General features: G+C 41.8%; 1 long non-coding RNA gene across 11 annotated transcripts in view; it reads left to right on the top strand.

The window, feature by feature from the left end:
* Positions 1 to 13,094, top strand: part of LOC150006167 (uncharacterized) — an 80,845-nt gene that overhangs the window by 30,392 nt on the left and 37,359 nt on the right. For 9 of the 11 annotated variants that reach the window (XR_016511925.1, XR_016511923.1, XR_016511916.1 and 6 more), the window contains 2 exons: positions 4,953 to 5,055; positions 7,103 to 7,336. This is a non-coding gene — a long non-coding RNA (uncharacterized LOC150006167). Of the gene's footprint in view, positions 1 to 4,952; positions 5,056 to 7,102; positions 7,337 to 13,094 lie in introns of those variants that run through there. The other 2 variants (XR_016511917.1, XR_016511919.1) reach the window with 1 other exon arrangement.

Here is a 13,094-nt window from a genome sequence, read left to right as displayed (position 1 = left end):
CTGGGTGCACTGGCCCTGGGTTTCCCAGGTGGTGCAGCCAAGGTCAGCCCCCACCTGTGTTTTCCTTGGGGCATCCTGCCTGAGCTATAAAGCAGTCTGAGGTGGCTGCTACTTGTGCTGGACTTGGAGATTTCCAGGCAAAGCCAAGCTGTGAATCTAGGCTGACTGCTGCTAATTGTGGGTCTGAGGCTCGCTGAGGCCAGCTATTGCTGGCTTGATACGATTTAAGAAGTTGTGAAGCATGAGCCAAGACCAGCCATTCATATGGAAAAGCAGCTTGGGTGGGCCTGTAAGTTGGGTGGGATGGAGTCTCTGGGGATCTCCAGTATGGGTCAAAAAGTGTTAGCTAGGTTGATGGAGTCTCAGATAGACAATGGCCTCTGTTTGCCTTGATGCCAGACACTTTAGTTTCTCCCTGTATACCACTAGTGCCTTTTCAAGCCACTATCCTGGTGCTGGAGCTCAGAGGGAGTGAGTCTGAGAAAGTGAGTCCGTGTGTGGGTTCTTTAAGAGGAACTGCTTGGAGTTCCAGAAGTTCCTTCCACCAGCTCATTCCTTGATGGTTTTTGCAGCCAGAAATTGTGGGGACTTATCTTCCTGGCACTAGAACCCTGGGGTGGGGGCCTAGTGTGGGACTGGGACTCATCACTCCTGAGATATCCCTTCCGAATTTTTATCTACCACAGGTGGATGTGAGACCAGCCGGTTCCCCTCCTACTCATCTCAATGGATGTGGTTTCGTTAATTCCGTAGTTGTCAGACTGCCATTCACCTCGATTTCTGATGGTTCTGGCTGATGGTTGTTCTATATTTTAGTTGTAATTTTGATGTCATTGTGCGAAGGGACAAGCCATGTCTATCTATGTTGTCATCTTGACTGGATCAGAGAAGTTTTGTTTTGTTTTTTAACCCATGTGTACATTGCCTTTTTAAAAAACTATAGTAGAAAACATCTAACAAAATTTATAATTTTAACCATCTTTAAAAGTGAAAGCACTGGCATTTTAAAGAGTTTTATTTATTTTATTTTTAGAGGGGAAGGGAGGAAGAGAAACATCAATGTATGGTTGCCTCTTGCAGACCCCCAACTAGGGACCTAGCCTACAACCTAGGCATGTGCCCTGCCTGGGAATCAAACCGGTGACCCTTGGGCTTGCACTCATTCACTGAGCCACATCAGCCAGTGTCCATCTTAACCATTTTTAAGTGTACTATTAATTAGTGTACAATATACGCTCATTGTTGTGCAACAGGTTGCCAGAACTTTTTTATCTTACAAAACTGAAACTGTTATACTCATTTAACAATTCCTCATTTTCTCTACTCTTTAGCTCCTGGTAACTACCATTATGCTTTCTCTTCCTATAACTTTGACTACTTTAAATATCTTATAAAAGTATAATCATACAGTATTTGTCTTCTTGTAACTTGCTTGTTTCACTTAGCAGAATGTTCTTGAGCTTCATTCATGTACCATGACAGGATTTCCTTCAGGGCTGAACCATACTTCATTTTAAGTACATAATGCATTTTTTTTATTCACCTGTTAACATATTAATTTTTTTTTTTTTTAGACAAAGAGGGAAAGGAAAGGATAAAGAGAGAGAGAGAGAGAGAGAAAGCAACATTGATGTGAGAGAAACATCAATCAATTGCTTCTTGCATGCTCCCCAACCAGCAACCTAGGCATGTGCCCTGACTGGGAATCAAACTGGCGATGTTTTGCTTTGCAGGATGATACCCAACCAACTGAGCTACACTGGTCAGGGAGCCTTTTGTAAACTTTAAAAAAGTAATTTGCTTCATCCTATAAATATTATCCTAAAAAGCTGAATATAAACATTGTGTGTAGCAACAGGAACAGAGGTTGTGAGGTTATTAAATTGTATGTCTCTCAACTTCACAGCAAAGAAAAAGAACCCTTTTGTCTAGTGAATGATCTGCAACTTTATGTCTTGGATTTTTGTATTTGAGATTTTCTTTGAAGTGAATACATCTCTTACTAAGAATGAAATGGAAAAGAGAGATTGTATTTAAAATTGAAGATATCTCTGTATTTCAGGTTACCCCACCATTTGTCTTACTTCACCCACTCTTTTGTTTTACTAGCATCTCTGTGCTTACTGTTCTGTGCAGTAGAAATCTTGGGTCCCCCCTTTTTATAACATGTTGCCTGTATATGGATTTTGCCTTTCCAGATGGAATAAATTCATGAAGGCAGGAGACATCTTATGTTACCTCCTCTAGTGATAAGCGTAATAGAAGTTGCTCAAAACTACATGTTTAAGGAAGACCAGAGAGAGGTAGAGGGAGAGAAAAGAGGTTCTTCTTCTGAAGAGATGATTGCTTTTGGTTTTTCTCTGGCTCATCTTGTGCTCTTCAGTAGTGAAGGATTTCTTTTACTTGCAGACTTAAGTGTGTTGGAGGATTTGTGTGTATGTGTAGTTTGTGTGATGTTCCCTGCTGAAAGCTCAAGAAAGAGCAGAAGCTGGCATGGGATCTCTGAGGCTGTGGACTGATAGTATGTAGTGAGACTTCTGTGTTGCAACCCTCAGGGGAATCTCAGATTTCTATCATCTTCCTAATTTCAAGCCTGAGTATTCACCTGTTAGTAGGACAATTAGATCTGTTTGTGCCTTAGGCTTCCTAAATTTAGTAGCACATGGTAGGAATGTTTGATAAAAGTGATTTTTTATTTTGATGATAGTATATGACAGCACTTAACACAGGGCCTGGCATATAGTAGGTAGTCAAGAGGTGACAGAGTGTATGTGAGAAATATTTTCAAGCACTTAAATCTTTCTCTAGGTCCCCTACCTCTACTCTAATCCTACCCTCAGGCTAAAGAGATAGGGGAATGGCCCCAGCTAGTGTGGCTCAGTTGGTTGGAGCATTGTCCTGTCCACCAAAAGTTTGGGGGTCCAATTCCCGGTCAGGGTACATACCTAGGTTGCAAGTTTGATCCCCAGACACAGTGCATACGGGAGGGAACCAGTCAATGTTTCTCTCTCACACAGATGTTTCTCTCTTTCCCCCTTCCTCTCTTTCTATAATAAATAAACATTTTAAAGAGAGAGAGAGAGAGAGAGAGAGAAAGAGAGAGAGAGAGAGTGATAGATGATAGCAACATGGATTCCACTTTTGGGAAGCTGCCAGTTCCTTGTTTGTGGCTTTGTGCTCAGGCAAGAAGTGTTATTTGCTCCTACATATCTGAGAGCAAATATATCTGAACCCTGTCCACTAGGTTACTTAAAACCTCACCCCAGACTGAAAATGTTCCAAAGAAACTAGCATGTCTTAACCACCTTGGGGAACTTTCTTAGTAGGGACCTAGTTTTGAGAATCTTAGTGAAGAAGTATGTGAATATCTAGGGAAGTTGTGGGAAGGTGGTGGTGGGTGTGTGGGGTTGGGCGTGAGTTTAAGTTAGCCAGGATAGCTTGTTAGATTCAGGCATGGAGGAAGGGATAAGGTTGGAGAGAAAAGGGCTCAGCTCTGTGTCACTTTCTGCTCATAGGGAAATACAGGCACTCGAGCTGGGTGCAGAACTCGGGCCTGCTGTGCCTGCTGTGCCTGTCACCTCTCTGTGAACACTCTGCAAGGCATTTGGGGTTAAGCAGGAGATGAAATAGGGACTCTGAATCAGATAGCATTGTTTTAAGTCTTATGGATCTGCAGGGTGGAAGTGTGCCTCTCAGGATCTGTTTCCCATGTGCCGAAAGTAGAGGAATCCCACTCAAATCTGGGAGGGTTTCCCTCCATCCTTCTTATGCCCCCTCAGTTTATCCCTTGCATTCTGTCACTGGCCTGGCTTCTGGGAAGAGGAGGGATAAGGGTGAGGGAAGATGGGGAGAGTTAAAGAACTGATGGGGGTATGTGGATTTGCTCTGGGGAAGAAGATGAATAAGTAGCTGGGAGAACAAACAAATGCCACCTGTACCACTTGTCTGGCACTGAGCCCAGACCCTTCTTTGGTATTATCAATCTGTGTTTTTCTTTTCTCCCATTTAAAGTATCAGCATATATGTATATGTAATTTCATATTAATGTAACTAATCATACATTAATACTGTCTTTTAACAGTTTCATGATCCTTTTTTTTTACCTTTTCCTCCAGTTTTATTGAGATATATTTGACAGACAACATTGTGTAAGTTCAGAGTGTACAGTGTGATAATTTTATATACAAATATATTATTAAATGATTACCACATTCATTACCACATGTAGTTACCAACTTTTTTATGTGTATGGTGAAAATCTTTTTTCATTTGATAGGGTGTGTTATGAACATCTTTTCATGCTAACCAATACAGAGTTAGTGGTTGAATTATATTTCAATATGTGGCTATATATACCATAATGGATTTTGTTCTCTAATATTTAATCTATTTATATCATCTGTTATCAATGGGGCCTTTCCTGACTCCCCTACTTAATATTGTAACAAACCTCCTTTCTTTCCTATCTTCTTTCTCTATTTTTCTCTATAGCATTTAGCACCACTTGATACACATTTTAAAATTTTATTTGTTTATTGTCTAACATGTTCCATTAGAATGTGAGCTTTATGAAGACAGAGATTTTTTTTCTTTTTACCCACACTTTATATCTGGTGCTTAGAACAGTTCCTGGTCACAATTGGTACTCAATAAATATCTGTTGAATGAAAATTTGTTGGACTTTTTGTGTACCTATTGGGTTTTTTATTTGCAATATTTTTGTTATTATGTACATTCTGTGATAAATACCCTGACATATATATGATTTTTGCATACTTGTCTACTTATTCCTTAAGATAAATTCTAAGAAATGGAATGGCTGAGTTAAAATGTTGACTCATTTTAACAACACTTAAGAGTGTTAACTTCTACCAGTAGTGCATGAGATTCCCAGTTTCTCCACATCATGAGTAACACTGGGTTGTGTGTTTTTCATATTCTGTATCTGACAGGTGAGACATGGTCTTGTTACTGTAATAGTAGTTGAGAATGTGACTCTGGAGCCAGCCTGCTGGTTCCTGAATTCTGACTCAGCTACTTACTATGTGACCTTAGGTAAGTCATTTAACCTCTCTTCCCTCAGTTTCATCTTTGGTAAAGTGGGGAGAATGATAATAATACCTATTTTGTGGGGTAATCAATTAATTCAGGTAAAATCTATTCAAATAAGTAACTGAGATGTAGCACTCAATAAGTATGATTTGATTTACATTTCTTTGAATATTAAAGATTGAGCATTTTTCAGATGTACTTTGGACATTTATATTTTTTTCTTTGGATTACTTAATGTCCTTTGCACATTTTTCCAGTAATATTTTCCTAATAATTTGTAAGAGTTAAAGTGTTGATTCTTATATATGGTACAGAATTATTCCCAGTTTGTCGTTTGTCTTTCACTTTGTGCAGTTTTTTTTCTGCCTGGAAGTTTTATGTTTTTTGGTAGTCAGAATAATTTTTTCCTTTGTAGTTTTCTCTGCTACCAGACCAGTGCTTAGAAAAGGTATACTTTAACAGACAGACAGCTGTCAGAGGGGAAGGGGGCTTGGGGGGCTGGATGAAATAGGTGAAGGGATTAAGTAAAAAAACATACAAAACAAAAAATAAAAAACTCTCGTAGACACAGACAACAGTATGGTGATTACCAGAGGGAAAGGGGGGTGGGAAGGTAGAAAAGGTAAAGGGGGGATAAGTGGTGACCAGAGAAGACTAGACTTTGGGGGAGAACACACAATACAATATACAGATGATGTATTATAGACTTGTACACTTGAAACCTATATAACTTTATTAACCAATGTCACCCCAATACATTTAATTAAAATATATAAATTAAGAAAAGGCATGCTTTGTTACCTCAGAATTATAAAAGTAGTTACTATTCTCTTTGAGTACTTTGTGTATATGTGTAATTTAACATCTTTAAATTTAATCTTTAAATTTAAGTGTTTGATCCATTTGGAATTTATTTTGGTATGAAGACAGCAGTTGTGATCTGGCTGTATTTTTTTTAAAGGTTTGTTTTATTTATTTTTAGAGAGAGGGGAAGGGAAGGAGAAAGAGAGGGAGAGAAACATTGATGTATGAGAGAAACATTGATTGGTTGCCTCTCGTACGCCCTCAACAAGGGGGACCTGATCCGCAACCCAGGCCTGTGCCCTGACTGGGAATCAAACTGGCAGTCTTTTGGTTTGAGGGATGACACCCAACCCACTAAGACACACCACTCAGGGCTAGCTCTCTTCCTTTTTAGTTGGGAAATTTCCCAAACCCATTTATTAAAGAAGAAGGAGCAAGAGCCCGAGCAGGAATCAGGAAGAATTCTCCTTCTGGAGAATTGGTTCTCCCCTCCTCAAATTTGAAAGTAGAATATCCTAGAGATAGCAAATCTACACCTAAAAGTCAGTCAGTAGTCAATAGTCTTTCTCTTGCTAAGCTGTGGGATGAATATGCTGTGTAAAGCAGTTTGGGATCAGAACTCACAACTTGACTTTTTAAGTGATGAGACTGGTATGCTCATTGGTACAACTCTCTACTGGCTGTGAAGGCTCCTTCTAAGTGGATCCTAATTGGGGACCATTTTGAAAAGGCTATTGTTAGTTTTGATCGTTAAGTTCTGTGTTATTCAGGAAACAAATAAAGTGACTATGGCAGATATTTCCTCACTCCAGCCTGGGGATATTGTTAGGGTGTTGATAGAGGTATTGAATAGTAATAAACTAATCAGTTTGTTTTGGAACTCTAGTCCCATCCAGTTGCTTGCCTCTGACTCAAGATAGAGAGAGGATAGTTTTTGTATAGTAGAATATCCACATATCCTATGGCAGCTACTGTCTGCCAGAGATGAAAAGAAGGGTAGCTCACTCTTACATGGCATGTATTATGTACCAGGAATTGTTCTAAGCACCTTACATATATAAAGTCTTCATGAAGCAAATCCTCTGTACTGGGTTGAATAGTGTCCCCCCCTCCCCAATTTATGTCCACTCAGAACCCACAAATGTGATTTTATTTGGAAATAGGGCCTTAGTAGGTATAATCAAGTTCAGATGAAGTCATACTGGTTTAGAGTGGGTCCTAATCCAATGACTGGTGTTCTTATAAGAAGAGGGAGACATACAGAAGGGATGTGGCCAGATGAAGATGGAAGCAGAGATTTAAGTTACGCTGCTACAAACCAAAGAATGGCAAAGATAATCGACAACCATCAGAAGCTGGAAGAAGCAAGGAAGGATTCTTTCCTAGAGCCTTGAGAGGGAGCACAGCCCTGCTGACAACTTGATCTTGGACCTAAAGCCTTCTGAACTGTGAGACAATAAATTTCTCTTATTTAAAGCCATCCAGTTTATTTTTTTTTTAAAGATTTTACTTATTTTCTAAGATTTTATTTCTTTATTTTTAGAGAGAGGGGAAGGGAGTGATAGAGGGAGAGAAACAGCGATGTGTGAGAGATACATCCACTGGTTACCTCTCACACGCCCCCATCTGGGGACCTGGAGTACAACCTAGGCATGTGCCCTGACTGGGAATCGAACCGGCGACCTTTTGGTTCACAGGCCAGTACTCAATCCACTGAGCCACCAGACAAGGCAAAGCCACTAAGTTTTTAATGTTTGTTATAGCAGCTCTAGGAAACCAGTACACACTCTTATTATATTCATTTTTTAGGTGAGGAAATGGAGGCCCAAAATGGGCAAATATTTGGCGAGATCGCTAGGCCACTGCTCTATTGGCTGGGACTTACTCTGAAGTTCCTGCCATTGCTAGCTCTCCTTCACCACGGTTGTCAACTTCTGGTAGTGCTGGGGCTGAGCTGTTGGAATGGCTCCTTTCTCTAACACAGCTGGCACAGCCTTTCCCCATCCTTGCCCACTTCATATCCTAAAGTAGAAACTCTTCTCATGAGGTTTCTGGCTGTAGCCTGATCATTTCACTAGGTCTTCCTGGCCCCAACCCTTCAGGTGAAATCAGGCTTTTATATTTCATGTCCGTGCATTGTCAGAGAAGTGTGGGTGGCATTTGAGGGGATAGCCAACCGACTTCTTCTGGCAATTGAATTGTGCTCATTTCTGGCCCGCTCTGCTTCTAGAATTTGTTGGTAGATAACTCAAGTCTTATTTTTCTTTGGAGCTTTCAAGATCTCACACACAGCTCACATGGCACATATCACAGTTCATGGCTGTGAGCAGAGAAGGAGCTGGCTGCTTCATGGTAGCACTGGCTGTGACTGCCCTGGTTACCTGTTCTTGATGAACACAAACCACCACAGTGGATCTGTCTCCTGTGGGTGGGCGGGATAAGGACATTATCTGATCCAGCTCATCTGAATAGCTCCTTGTCTGCCTGTTGTCTCTTCTGCTGGCGTCCCAGAAGAGGTTTCCTCCCTGTGCAGCCTGTTGCTGGCTGTGGAACCTTGTCTGTTTTCCACTACAGACCTTTTCCTTTGGATCCTGCTCTTATTGTCAGCTCCTTTCACTAGACTGAACTCTGGGAACTCGGAACCATATATTTTGTTTGCTACTGTATCCAGGACTGAGCAAAGGCCTGACACTTACCGGCTAGCCTCTCAGCAAATGTTTATTCAGTGAAGAAATGAGTATTGACCTTGAAGCTTTGGAATCCCAGTTTTTCTTGCTTTTTGTATAAGCCAAGGACCAGATTAAGAAATTTAGAGGCCTATGCAGTAGGATGATTATATCCCTCATACTTCAGCCCCCGTATGTATTTCAAAAACAATATTAAAACAAGTATAAGGAAATCCAGCAAAGTGTAAGGAAAATAAAGCAAAATTCTGGTTTTTATCATGGTGACTACTTCGATAAATATTAAATAATTTAAAACATTTGTTGTTGTTGTTGTGTCTTCTTTGCTAGATCCCTAAGCACATGCTGTTGGATAATCCTGCTGGGACTAACCCCTCCCTCACCCTGGACTCCATTTTTCCCTTTACTCCATCTGCTGAAGCTGCCATCTAGCCCCTTTAACCACTAAGGGGTGTCTGGCTCCTGAGACCCCAGCCTGCACTAGTGCCCTGGGTTCCCTGGGGCTTGCCAAGAAAATCAAGTAGAACATGAATACTGCTAAGGAGAACTCCCAAGCTGAATTGTGATTTATGTCAGCATAGCACATTGTGCCACTTGGGCCATTTTAGTTGTAATAATCTGCTTCCTGATCCTGTATGCGGAAAACCCAGAAATTTCCCGGTAGTCTTCCTTCCTGGACTAGTGGGAGAGAAGTCAAGACACAGGTTCACTCTGCCTTCTGTATTAATCTGGCCCTTGCTGGGACCATTCAGAGAAGTGAGGTGTTTATTCTGGAAGTGGAGTCCAGGCTTCCTACAGGCTGCTCGAAGGCTGTAACTACAGTCAAATCCTGTTGCTGCTTGATTCCAAAGAGTTTAAAATAGTGTTGGAAACCTCCTAGGAAAAAAAGCACCACTGTAACTTCTTGGCTAAGGAAGTGGTGGTTGCTGGCCAAAGTAGAATGGGTAGCCAAGGCTTCCAAGTTCTTTTCTGGACCTGTTGATTTGAGGTGTAGTATTCAGCAGTCCAAGATGATGTCCTATAGCTCTGATAGTTTCTCATCTCAGCATAGCGATATGGGCTGTGCTTGCAGAGAAAGAAGCCAATAGACTGGCCCCCTGTCCTCTAGGAGAGCCTCACTATTAGATGTCCTTCCTTTCATTTGAATTTCTAGGCTTAATTTTTAGATGCAGAACCTTTCCCCTGTCTCCCATACACACAGTTAATCTAGGAATCCAGCAATATTATCCACATTTTACTTGAATTAATTTCATCAGAATTGCTTTTCTTTTAGCAGTGTGATTAGATCAGCTCTTCTAAGGGATGAGAATTTGGATAGGGTTTAGAAAAGAAAGGAGATTTGTGCAGGGCACATCCCTTGACCTTGGACAGCCAGAGAGGGCACCAGGTGTATGATGTGCTAGATGAGGAAGAACAAACTCACACTGCTAAGAGCCAGGCATGTGATCAGACGCTTTTCATGTATTTTCTTACCATAATGCAAACCAATAAATTATCTCCAGTATTGCACATGAGCAAGCTGAAAGAGAAGTTATGTAACTTGCTCAAGATCAGACAGTGAATAAAAAACTGAACTAGGATCGATTTCTACTCAGGTCTGCAATTCCAAGGTCCATGCTGTTTTCATAGAGTTCTTCTATCTCTGATAAAACTTAGCAAAGGTGTGTGGGCACCTCAGTTTTGCTTGTTGAGACCTGTTCAGCCAGAGCATCCTGTTTATAGATACTAGGTTCTATATATAGAGATGCTACAACAACATATGTGGGAAAGATACCAGTTGGCTGTAGGGGAGGATTAAAAAAGGCCTCTGTTCTTTAGCTTTAGGTTGTCATTGCAGTATAACCTACAAGTGTCAAAACACCACTGGTAACTCTGGTTTAGTGCTTAAGAGGCCCTGTCCTATCATCAACTAAAATATGTTGATGTATTTCAAGGAGTAAAGCATGATGGGGGCAGAGGTGAGGGTGTGGTGTGCCCTTACTGCATCTACCAGAGCTAGTGGCACCTGTTATATGACTATTGCAGTGAATTATTACTGAGTAAACAAGGTGTCTCTCTTTTGCCTTTCTAAGGGAGACCAGATGGCAGTGGCTGTTGGCCCAGATCCAGGGGAGCCTGGCCTCTGGGTTGGCAGAGTAGACAGCTTGAGAGTGTCAGGTGACAGAATAAGAAGAGACAGGGCTGGTCTATCAACTGATGTAATCTTAGGGGCACCAAGAATGTGTCCTGTCCCTCAAAGACTTGCCTCCACTATTTGCTATTGCTTGGAGTTCCACAGTGAAATTTTTCCCCTTAGATTTAAGTCTTTGAGACCCTACTAAAAATGAAGAGACTCCAGGAAGGGGTTTGATTAGGAAGCATCTTGGTCATGTAAGTGGAAGTGCGATTCAGTTTATGAGATTAATTTCTGAGAACTAGACTAAGGCAAGGGACAGAGAGGAGAGGACACTATGCTCCCAGTCATAGGGACAGGAGGGAGACACCACTGAGTTGGAGATAAAAGCTCTGAAAAGAGAAATTGGGACCCGAGAAGTTGGAACCCTAAAGAAACATTTTGTTTTCTTCATGGTTTTGTCTGAGAAAAACTAACAGCTGAGGGTGGGTGGGGATGGATGCTCTTGACCCCAAGATGGGGTGTAGAGCAGAGATTTCCCACCAGTGTGCTGGGTGTGCAGGGGCAGTATTGTCTGGAGAGCAGGTGACAGGTAGAATGTAACATGGAGTGCAGGACCTTTGGGTCTGTGGTTTGCTGTGAATGTCCTCAGACAAGACCATCACTGATCTTAGGAAGTGTGAGGGAGCTTCTCAGAAATGATGTAAAATGGTGGCGCAAAAGAGGCCACTGATGACAATATGGGCAGGGCACTTCCTTAGTGGCCACTGGTCACAGACAGTTTCTGGTCTTGATTTCCCAATGAGCTGTGCTGAGATAGGGCTTTACCGGAAAGCAAAATAAGCCATGTCAAAAACAATGACAAAGCACTTGGGGGTGGGTGCCCATGCAAAGGTGCAGTTTCCTCTTTTTCACTAACTTTATGGAGCCAAAATAGCTACTCCAGAGGCTGCCAGCATAGCACCCGTGATTCAGTTCTACAACTTTTTGGCCTGAATTCCTCCAAAGTGAGAGAGCCTACCTAGTTGACTATTCATCTTTTATTTACAAGTCTTCTCAAATTGCCTGTATGATGTAAATTTTCACATCTTTTTTTCCCCCAGGGGGTCTTTGACAGAAACTACTCAGATCTCTGCCTTTCCCAGCTCGTCACAGTTGGGTTTATGGATGTCTTTCACTCTCAAGCTTCAGTTTCTACTCTGTCCACATTTCTACCCTAAGTCTAGCTCATTTTCCTTTGGTGAGACTTTTGGCTTCATTCAGGCCTCTGGGGTTCTTACTCATTTCTCCTGGCATATTTTCCTAGAGGACTGCCCTAGGAAGGGTCTCTTTCTCTCACCCTCTAAAGTTTGACAGGGTTTGGACTGCCTTCCTTATGTAAATCAGCACAACTCTGTTGAGGTTTCTGGAGGTACCACACTCCATCCTTTCTCCCTAACCACTGTAGGCCCATACACAAGATCTAATGATGTAGCTGGGATCTGCTGATCACCAAGATTTTGGAGCCAGTCCTCCTGGCAGGGAGGGAATCTGGGCATATGTACTGTGCCCTGCATGACAATCTCTTGACTCCTTCCCATATCACCTATATATTGACTTTTTCCTAAGAGGCTCAAGCCTTGTCCATTTGCCTTGCCTGAACCCCTTAGCTCTATCCAAGACTACAACTCTTTTTTTCAGTCCCTGACCAGGGGCTGTGGCCTTTGCTTCCCGGCCTCTCTCAGGCCAGGTGTCCCTTTGCTGATCCTAGAGCCTTTTCTTGAATTTAGGCTTTGGTAGGTGGAGTCCTGCTCATGCACAGACCTCCCAGTGTTGACCACCCTGAATTCTGCCTGCTACTTTATGGCTAATTGGATGTCAAGCTGGTCTGTCCAGCTGTACTTGTGGACCATGACCTCTGCTTAGGCTTCTATCCTGAATTTCATGCTAGCTCTACAACTGCCTCTGCTGCGGAAAGAACTTCTAATATGCATTTCTAAAGCTCCAAAAGGGAGTTAGAGAATATAACATTTTCCAAACTTATTTAATTAGAGGACCATTTTATTTTCTGAAGAAATATTTATTAAAATCTCACAGAACATGGAGTTTGGTGCAGCACAGTTTTAGAAAGTATGAGCCTTTATCCCAAAGGAACGGACAGGAAATGGACAGCAATGGACAGGAATGGACAGCAAATGGAGGAATTCCAGGTGAAGGAAATGTGACTATCAGTTAAAAAAATTATTTGGAGTAGGATATTTTTCCTTGTGCCCTTCATTGAACAAAAGCTCACTGACCTACCTACTATTTACCAGTCTCTGCTGGAGTCACACTGTGTGTTTGACTGCTTACCATGTGTCTGCATTAAGGCCAGTTCTCACCTGGAGTGGCGCCGTAAGGTGGGGAGGAAGTATATAGATATTCTACATTTTACTCCCACATTTGGATCCTCTTCCCCTTTC

The sequence above is a fragment of the Furipterus horrens genome, unplaced genomic scaffold (assembly GCF_987537825.1).
Source record: "Furipterus horrens unplaced genomic scaffold, mFurHor1.1.pri manual_scaffold_6, whole genome shotgun sequence".
Taxonomy (NCBI): domain Eukaryota; kingdom Metazoa; phylum Chordata; class Mammalia; order Chiroptera; family Furipteridae; genus Furipterus; species Furipterus horrens.
The sequence above is the reverse complement of the archived record's forward strand: the minus strand, read 5'-3'. Positions and strand labels throughout refer to the sequence as shown.